The sequence below is a fragment of the Poromitra crassiceps genome, assembly GCF_964638095.1.
Source record: "Poromitra crassiceps genome assembly, chromosome: 8".
NCBI lineage: Eukaryota > Metazoa > Chordata > Actinopteri > Beryciformes > Melamphaidae > Poromitra > Poromitra crassiceps.
In genome coordinates, this window is record NC_139629.1 from 33491668 (window position 1) to 33501482 (window position 9815).

The following is a 9815-nucleotide window of genomic DNA, read 5'->3' on the forward strand; positions in this document are numbered from 1 at the left end:
TTTACTACCAATAAATGTAGGACAGAAAGCCGGATGCAAAAAGAACAAGACAGACACAGTCCGATAACGACCATTTGCTTTATTTCATTCATTCAACCTGCTACATTATCTCTTATCATTTAGCAATCCCAACAGTTTGCAACCATCCAATGTGATCTCTGGAGCAATGCAGAATTCAGCTATTTCTGTGGAGCTGTTGGCAGAATGGATCTTGTAGGTGGAGTACAGTCACACATACATGCAGACCTTGAGATGGGATCTCCCTGAAGTTCAGCCTGGCTCCGCTCATCATGGCTTCGATACTGTAGTTCCGGACGTCAAATGTTCTCTACTCACAATGAATTTGTGGCCTTCTGAAGAGATCAACTTCAGATATCCAAAAAGTTTGCAGCCAGCAGCAGTTCCATCAAGATCTCCAGAGGAATGATGAATCCTTGTACTTCTGTGGAGCTCTGGGACCTTGAGTGGAACTTGTAGACGTACATGCAGAACATGGACAGGACATGAGATGGGATCTCCCTCAGGATCACTTCATTGGTTTCATTCTCAGCCAATTTGCCTGGCCAGCTCATCATGGCTTTGATAGTTCCGGCATGTTCTCTTTTCACAATGAATTCGTGGCCATCTGAAGAGATCAACTTCACATACATGGCATCTGGTCCTTCACAGCCACCATAGGTTCTCTCTTCACTGTCCACCATCCTGGACATCTTTGCTAATCCACAGTAGAGGAGAATCTGAATTTCTAATGCTCACCAGTCCTACTTATAGTTGCTGCAGGGAAGGATTTATGACATCACTGTTGATGTCACCGATGAATCACAATTGCTCGAGTGACATCACTGATGACATCATCTCTGATGACATCACTCACTGATGACATCATCACCGATGGTGTCCCATGTTTCTGATTTGTTTGAGTGACATCACTGATGACCTCATCACTGATGTACATCACTCACGGATGACATCATCATCGCATCACAATAACGAATCAGGATGTTTGTAAACAAATGGGCTTATACTTCCGGATGCAACTGCAGTTCATGGTGAAACCATGCCTTCTTTGAACTCTTTACTACTCCAGAGAGACAGTCAGTCTGTGTGGGAAGGCAATGCCCACAAAATGTTATACGGCTGACGCGCGAGTGGGGTAAAACCCCCCATATATCCCCCCAACTGACTCACCAAAGTACGGTGCTGCAGCTCTACACTACATGATTGGGGATTCTAGAGCAGGTACATAGACGTCTGTTCAGATGTGCTTTTACTGCGGTGGTTGAATCGCCAATCGCACACACACACACACACACACACACACACACACTAGCATGACAACACCATGTTAGTTTGAAGTGATAATATCCAGTCACAAATGTGGATATAATAAAGCCTATGATGAGCAGCAGTAGCTCTGAATGGCAAATAAGACAACAAACAACATGGAGACACCTCACCTAACCTCACATAACTGTTCACAGGTTTGATGTAAAGCAGGCTCTTAATGCTAGAGGAGGAATGCTAATCGGCACAGTTTCTTATGTGTGGCAGTAAGTTTCTCTGTGGTTTCTGTGTTAAATTTGATCTCTTCCTCTCTCTCTCTCTCTCTCTCTCTCTCTTTCTCTCTCTCTCTATCTCTCTCTCTCTTTCTCTCTCGCACATCAGGCCAGTTGATGTTTCATGAAGCTAAGATCTCTTACCTCAGTCCCTCCTGTCTCCCACACAAGGCCGGATTAACCATAGGGCAACCCCGGCCCGGGGCCCTCGGGGTGAAGGGGCCCTCAAATATTTTTATTTTTTTATTTTTTTTGATTGGGCTCATGTTGGGCTCCACAGAACTATGACACAAATCTAAGACCAATCAGGACAAAATAAAATGTGTTTCCAAGAAGATTAAGTCTGATGATTTAGTCTCATTGGATGCCTGTGGGCAAGTGGTGACCAGGGGCGCGGGAAGTGGGGGTGCTTGTGGTGCTGCGGCACCCTCTGCTGTTTTATATTGGAAATGTAATGTCAATTATTTTTTCATCATTGTAAAGCCACAGCACAGTGAAGAGGATATTAATGTGAAGATTAGCCTCTTCCTTTTGCTCTCAGAGTGCATCAGATTCATGCATTTTACTTTAAAATGTACAAAATTTCTTTGTCCGGGGGGGGCACAGCCCCCCCTAGAAACCCCCCAGTCAGACTAATACCTTTTTATCCTGCTGGTGCTACCTGTTTGCAAAGCCTAGAATCGCCTATGAGTGAGTGAGAAACTGAATCTCAGAATCTGAATAATGACATAAAAGTAAAATACGAATGTAAATTTAAAATTACATATTGCTCTAAATATGCCGAAAAAACATCCAAACATCCGGACGATGGGTGGGGGGGCCCCTGGGAGCTTCAGTGCCCCGGGGCCCTTGGGGGTGTTAATCTGGCTCTGCTCCCACACATCAGGCCAGTGGATCTTTCTCTGGATGTTAAAGTGGAAATTGAAATGAAGTATGTGTGAGATCAACATCACGTAAAAACACAGACTTTTTACATATTCTCCTTTTTCAGGGCTTGAAACTGGTCAACACTGTAAATGTACAGTAAATGCTCGTGATTTCACCAGTTTGATTGATAGATCTTTTTGTTCTCTGATGTGCAACTCAATTTGTATGCAAGATACTTTGCAGAGCAGGAGGATATCTTGTTAAGAAGGTTGTGTGGAATATCTTCCCCTCGAAGAAACACCTGCAGCCTCCTGTGATTTGGATATTGCTGCAGTAAACATTGCAGCTTAGATCTTTTATTGAACTGATTGTGCCACGCTGCTTGACATCACTTAATAGTGGTGGAGGATAGACTTACTGTACTGCATCTGTCAATGGGTAGAGCAATGCACCAAACTGCCAGGGTTAGGGGTTCAATTGCAACAAGGCACTAACTAACACTGTCAAGGTTAGGGGTTCAATCATTGACTGTATAAAAGATGGATGTCATGACAGCTCCCCCAAAGTGAAGCCAAAACATCTCGATCGCCCCCTGGTGGCTGGCTGCAGTGTAGGTCATAAATCCTGCCCCCTTCATGTTAGCAGATGGGACATCAACCAAAACAAAAAAATCAAAGTACAAATTTTCCTGATCCTATTCCTATTTTATGTCATTTTAGGTAGTTCTTCTGACGCTGATGTATTTTCATGTATTTTTTCCGGATAAGTTTGTTTTTAATCAGTTATTTGATGATATAAAAAGGGCGTATAACGTCATGATTGACAGCTTTCACAGCCGCTCTCAAACCTCTGTCAGACGGCGTGACGGGGGCGTGTCCTGCAGGCCGTCATCCCGCCGTCCAACTCTACTACGCAGACTCGGGCTCCAAATGATGTCATAACAAGCAAGATGGCAGCTCGCAGAAACAAGATCTTTTGGCTTCACTTTTGCATAGCAGGAGGAAGTGGAGACATGTCGTCCATATTTTGTACAGTCAATGGGTTCCCTTCTTTACAGCAAGGTGCTAACACTGCCAGGGTTAGGGGTTAAATTCTCTACAGCAACTGTAGGCAAGTAAAACTACTTGGTTCAGGTTAGGGTTATGGTTATGGTTTGTGTTAGGGTTAAATAACAGAAATGTAGAATTTGGACACTTTGGAAAGCGAGCACAGGTGCTTTTCTTTGGCCAGCGCACGCAGTGGCACACACCCTATAACAGGGTTTGTCCACGCAATTTGCAAGCCCATTTGGAAGACCATTTGGAAGCCCATTTGGTCCCACTCAGAAACCACAAGACCTGCCGCTACCGAACTTGGTAGGTAGGTTCACAGAGTCACCTTTTACTATGGGAGGAAAAATTACACTTGTTGACAACTAGGTGGTGCTATAACAGCCCTTTTACGTTTTGGTCCATCACTTTTAACCGTAGCATCTACAATCAAAATTATTTTTTCCCTGGATTCCTTGGGTCATTCCATATCTGCTTATATAGGCCGCGCTCATTTCCGTCAACTAGATTTTCCGGCATTTAGAATTTTCCTCAAAAGCGTTTTTTCGCTATTTCTCCTTCAAATTTTGTCCAATCTTCACCAAACCACATCACACAGCGTGTGTGGACTGTCCTACACAAAACTTATTTCGCGTTTTTTTTTGCAAGACCGCACTGTTGCGATATAATCGACTTCCGAACCTTTGTGGGTGTGGCCTAGTTCACAAAAATCACCCTAACTCCGGAACACATTGTCCATTGCAAATTAACCTTGGTACAGGTGTGCAGCTATGTACTCTGAGCTGATAAAAAAACAATTGTGTCATTTCGACTATAGGGGGCGCTATGGCAACAGGAAGTACCCGTAGCTCACAAACCAGCGACAAAAGAGCGACGGTTCCCAAATTGGGTACATAGGTTCATAGAGTACTCTTCTACTCTGGCCTAAAAAATGACACCGATTGACCTCATGGCTCACGGTGGCGCTATAGCTGCCCTCTTTACGTTTTGGTCCATAACTTTGGATTGGATTGCTTCTACGATCAACATTCTTTCTATATAGACCACGCCCATTTCCATCTAACTAGATTTTCCGCCATTTAAAATTTTGTCCAAAAGCATTTTTTCGCTATTTCTCCTTCAAATTTCGTCAAATCTTCACCAAACCCCATCTGTCCTTCACAAAACCTGTCTTGCCGTTTTTTGAAAGACCTCACCGTTGCGATATAATCGACTTGCAAAGTCGCAATTAAAAGTCAATGGAATGCCATTACGTTCAGTAGACTGAGCCCCGTGCGTCGTGCGGTGCGCTCCCCTCTCTCCTTCTCCTCCCCTCTGCTCTCTCTCTCTCCTGCTCTCTCGTAGATGCCGAAGGAGGTGCGCAATAAGCAGATTTCCTTACTTGCATCATTCTAACAATTATGTTGTTTGTGTTAAGCATACAGTAGCTACCTTGCAAAGTCTTTCTTGACTGGCGGTTATAGTGTATAGACAGAGTTAACTGAATTGCATATAGAAATAACTAACCAAAATTGACTATTGCACAACCGATTTCACACATAAAATCCATGAAGGGGGGGGGGAGTCCCCCCTTCACCCCCCCCACCTCCTACCTTGCCATACCTTGGCTCTTGCTGAAATTACGCCACTGGAGTCAGGAGGAGAGAGGCAAGTAGAGGAGGGGAGATCGAGGTAGTGTGGGAGAGAGTGACAGAAGAGGGGACAAGGGAGGAAGTCAGGAAAGATGGTTAGGAGTAGGGATGAAACGATAACCGGTTTAATGATAAACCGTGATAAAATTCCCTTACGGTAACGTACCATTTCAAATTTTCATTATCCTTAAAACTGTAGTACCGTGTTACCATGATTACTGTGTTACCGTGATTACAACGCTTTGAAAAACATAGTAAATACTGTCCATCATCAACCAAAGTTAGCAACAGTCTCCCAGATGCAGACGCGCAGCAGCCTTGGTGAAGATTTTAGTGAGTGTATCAGTACTTTTTGGGTCTGAGATTTCAATAGGGATGCCCCGATACTGATAACGGTATCGGTATCGGGGCCGATACTAGGGATGGGCATTTCTAGCAAAAACACAATTCGAAATTCACTGGCCAAAGTCGACTTTTAATCGAAATTCGAAAAAAAAAAAATGTAAAAAAAAAAAAAAAAAAAAAAAAATTTTGAGTGAAATATTGCATTGTCTCCCCTGATTCTAAGTCAAAAGGCTTTATTAATTAATAGAAAAAGCTTCTGCTGTGGATTTTTAGCTCAAACAAGCATTGCACCACTGAAGTAAAGAACATGTTACATGACATTGACATTTTCGAAAATAAAAAACAGTTTTGACAATCATGAGTGGTTCATTAAATATTTAGTAGGCTCATGTCTGAGTGCCAAAGGGGTGCCAAAGTCACCCCCTCTCCCTCTTCATGGGATTTCATCCGCCATTCATTTTTCCATAAACCTTGCTTAAAATGCTTATAAAAAAATTCTACTTGCTCAAACCAAGCGATTCGACTATATGTGACCAGATGTATGCTAGTCATACTTTTGGATGAATCAAAGTGACAACGCCACTCTCTTTAAGGGGAGAGACCCTGAACCAACTATACAATTACTCAGTTACTGTTGTGACCAAATATCCCCACTCAGGTTGACAAGACAGACAGAGGCTTTTGTGCATACAATCATTTGACACTTTATTTAAATAGCAGCAGAAAGAGTCTACAGGTAACACTATGTCTGTACCAACACGCTCATTGACCGGGGGGGGGGGGGGGGGGCAATAGCACTTTACAAAATAATCACACAGCACACTGATAACATTGAACACTGTTAAAACACTGCACACTAATAAAATTGAACACTCCGTTAAAACACTGCACACTAAAAGTGGGGAGGGGACAAGCACGGTCGTCAATGTGAAGGTACAAAATAAGTGAGGACTCTTTATAAACTGAACACAAGGGAGGCACTTGGGCTACTGAAATAAACTACATGGAGGAAAAGAACAGTGGCTGCCCTGCTGTCCTGTGTGTCACCAGTTCAGCCTAAAATACACAAAAGCACCAATTAGTCACTGAGCACCCATCATCATTACATAACACATACACCCTACTGGCAAGCCCAACTCCCTACCTCCTAAGCCCGAGGCACCTGTGTACCCAACAGGTAGGAGCGTGGGCTGACCAGGGTCTGGGTCTGGTCTGACACTCTACAACACAACACAGAAAATAATATTGTTTAAACATCACAAAACGGTATTGGTTGCTATCAGACATAATGAACAGGTTAATTCCTACCTCAGACTCTGCTAATGCACATATGGCAGTGTGTGGTTTCTGGTTCCCACACAACTCCTGCTGCACAGCACCGCCAGAGATTCTGGAATTGCAGCAACAGCAAGTACTCATAAAACTCATAAAACAAACAAATAAAGCGTAACCCAAAATGTCTAAACATTCTGTGACATACCTCTGTAGTTAGTTGCACACACGGCGCTGACCACCCGGAAAACAAGGACACACGACGGACGAGAACAAACGTGACTGTCTCTGATCTCACGGGATCTGCTCCTTACCATATATAGGCTGCTTTCGCCTGCTCTGGGCTCCCAGGTCCTAGAGTCCCACCCCTCACATATACTTAGAATCAGGGGAGACAATGCAACATTTCACTCACAAAAAAAAAAAAAAAAAAAAATCGAATTTCGACTTTCAATAATAAAAGTCGACCTTGATAATAACAACGATTATTCGAAAATTCGAAATTCGATGCCCATCCCTAGCCGATACTGGCCTATTTTACTGTACTCGTACTCTCCCGATACTGACACGGCCGCACGTCCGATACCACTTCACGGCATGTGACGTGATGTTAACCTGAACGCAGCAAGCCAGCATCAGCCAGCTCACACAGCTGATAATGCATTGCAGAGAAGCTTGGCTGTTCACTATAGCAGTGTGTTCTGCATGGACACAGCTGCTGTCTGTGTGGAATGCTTTGTGAGGAGAAATAACAATCTATCACTCTCAGGTCAGTCATCAGCTGTTTAGAGTTGCACTGCAGCTCGCTGGCTCGCCCATTCACTTTCTGCACTAACGTTAGCTTACAGTTAGCTGCAACAAGCTAACAAAACTTTTTGTTCAACTTACAGGTTACCATTAGCTGCTCTTCTAGCAGACAACACAGTGTTGTGGCACAAGCAAAGGCTTACCAGATAGTAGGCTATGTGTCCTATGTAATCCATACTGCCTTTTGTTTACAGTAACGTGACGTTAATCTCTGTGATCTGAGCAACAATTTTTCCACAATTTCACTTTGGTTTATTGATTTTGCCTTCAAAATAAAAGCACGATAAAGTTTGTTTTTTTACAGTAAAATTGTAAGTAGTAATCTAACTATGAGACCCAACATAATGAACATAAGAACACGAGGAACTTCTAGTTTAATGTTTGAATGAAGATAGACCAGCACAACAAATACAAAGGAGATGCACAGATATTGTGGTTTAAATGGTTGATTCATAACATACTTTTTTATTTAATAGGAAACCTTATTTAATAGGAAGCTGTTGTTTTATAAGGCATCACGAGAAGAAGGTGGTACCACCTAGGTACTTCTGCAGATATACTAAAGAAAATTACTAAAACCCAGAATCTTGAAAAGTTATCTTTTCATTATGGTTAAAGGCATTAAAAACACGTTGTTGCCCCCTAATGAAATACTCGGTATCTGTATCAAATTGGTATAAAATCTCAGTACAGGTACTCGTACTTTGTCAGCAAATAGTGGTATCGGGACATGTGATAATTTTGGTCACTATAATCGTGATATGAAATTTTCATATAGTTTCACCTCTACTTAGGAGACACCTTTGTTCCAGACATCAAGCTTGGGCTTGGGCAGATGAAGCCTATGTGGAAGTGATAAAAGCTGTAGTTCCTCAAATGGCCACTTGAGGCTAGCTCCAAAAGGGAGTCATTGCCCATTCACGCCCCTGTTAAAATGCCCGACTTTACACAACAGGATTAAACATATTTACAGCCTTATTCAAAACACGGTTTTGTCTCTATAACTAATTTCACCTTTCATAACAACTGTATGGGGGGTGCATTTTTTATAGAACTCATCCGTTTAGAGTAAAATAAAAAGAAAATAATGTTTTGGGTGTCACCTGTCCAGTGATCGCTCACCGTGCTGATCACAGACCAATAGCAGGCGGAGCTGCGGCCCTGTGCCGTCTTGCGCCAAAACCAAGATGGTAGCTAGCCAAAACGCCAAACTAGAGGCTTCAAAACGCAGCTTCACAAACCAGTGGGTGACCTCACGTTCGCTCTCCCGTTCTCCCTCTTTGGCCAAGTGGTTTTCCTGAGACGCTTCCATCACCTCTGAACCCCTGAGAAGCTCCCATCATGTCTAAAGAGAGTGAGAGAGGCAGAGGGAGAGAGAGGGAGTGAGAGAGGCAGAGGGAGAGAGAGAGGCAGAGGGAGAGAGAGGGAGAGAGAGAGGCAGAGGGAGAGAGAGAGGCAGAGGGAGAGAGAGGGAGAGAGAGGCAGAGGGAGAGAGAGTGCACATGAGAGAGAGGGAAAAGAGAAGCAGAGGAGAGGAAGCAGATAGAAAGAGGGAGGAGGAGGAAGAAACCATGTCTGTTTTGACAGATCTGCACTCACCAGAGGGAGAGTGTACATGAGAGACACACACACAGCGAGAGAGAGAGAGAGAGAGAGAGGTGTATCAGAGAGAGTCCGATAATCCGGTTGGTTGAGTTAGACCTTTGTGGGCGGATCCAACTGTACATTCCAATGAAGCAGGTTGAAACAGAGAGATGGAGGGAGGTAGAGAGAAAGAGAGAGATAAAAAGACAGACAGGGGAAGGAGAGATGAGAGAAAAGGGGGGTGACACAAAGATGAGAAGGAAAGAAAACAGAAGGATAGGGGGGAGAGAGAGGGAGGGAGGGAGGGAGGGAGAAGGCTAGTTGCCTGGTGACAGATACAGAGAGGAGAGAAAGTGAAGAAAGGAATATGGAGGAGGAGAGGTGTAGAAATTATTTCTAGGCTACATTCACACAGCAGGCGAAAGTTGCCTGAATGATATCCCCCCATCCCCCTTAAGTGACTCAGGTTAGTCTTTTCCATGACTGTGTGAACAGTACAAGTCACATTGAATGTGACTTTAAAAAAAATCTAACCTGGGCCACTTTCAAAGGTGGAAAAAGATCAGATTCAAATCAGATTTTTTGTAATGTGACCTCAGTGTGAATAGACATGTGGCCCGTATCAGACTTCAATGAGAGCCATTTGTCAGTATTCTGCACTGGCGGGAGGGCCAGGGCAGTCAGTGATTACAGACATGGTGGAC

At 43.6% G+C, this 9815-nt stretch overlaps 1 pseudogene across 1 annotated transcript; it reads right to left on the reverse strand.

The window, feature by feature from the left end:
- Positions 1-368: 368 nt before the first annotated feature.
- Positions 369-710, reverse strand: LOC310780656 (elongin-C pseudogene; annotated as a pseudogene). Its single transcript has one exon. The product of its transcript is annotated as an elongin-C pseudogene (transcript).
- Between the last annotated feature and the right edge of the window lie 9105 nt (positions 711-9815).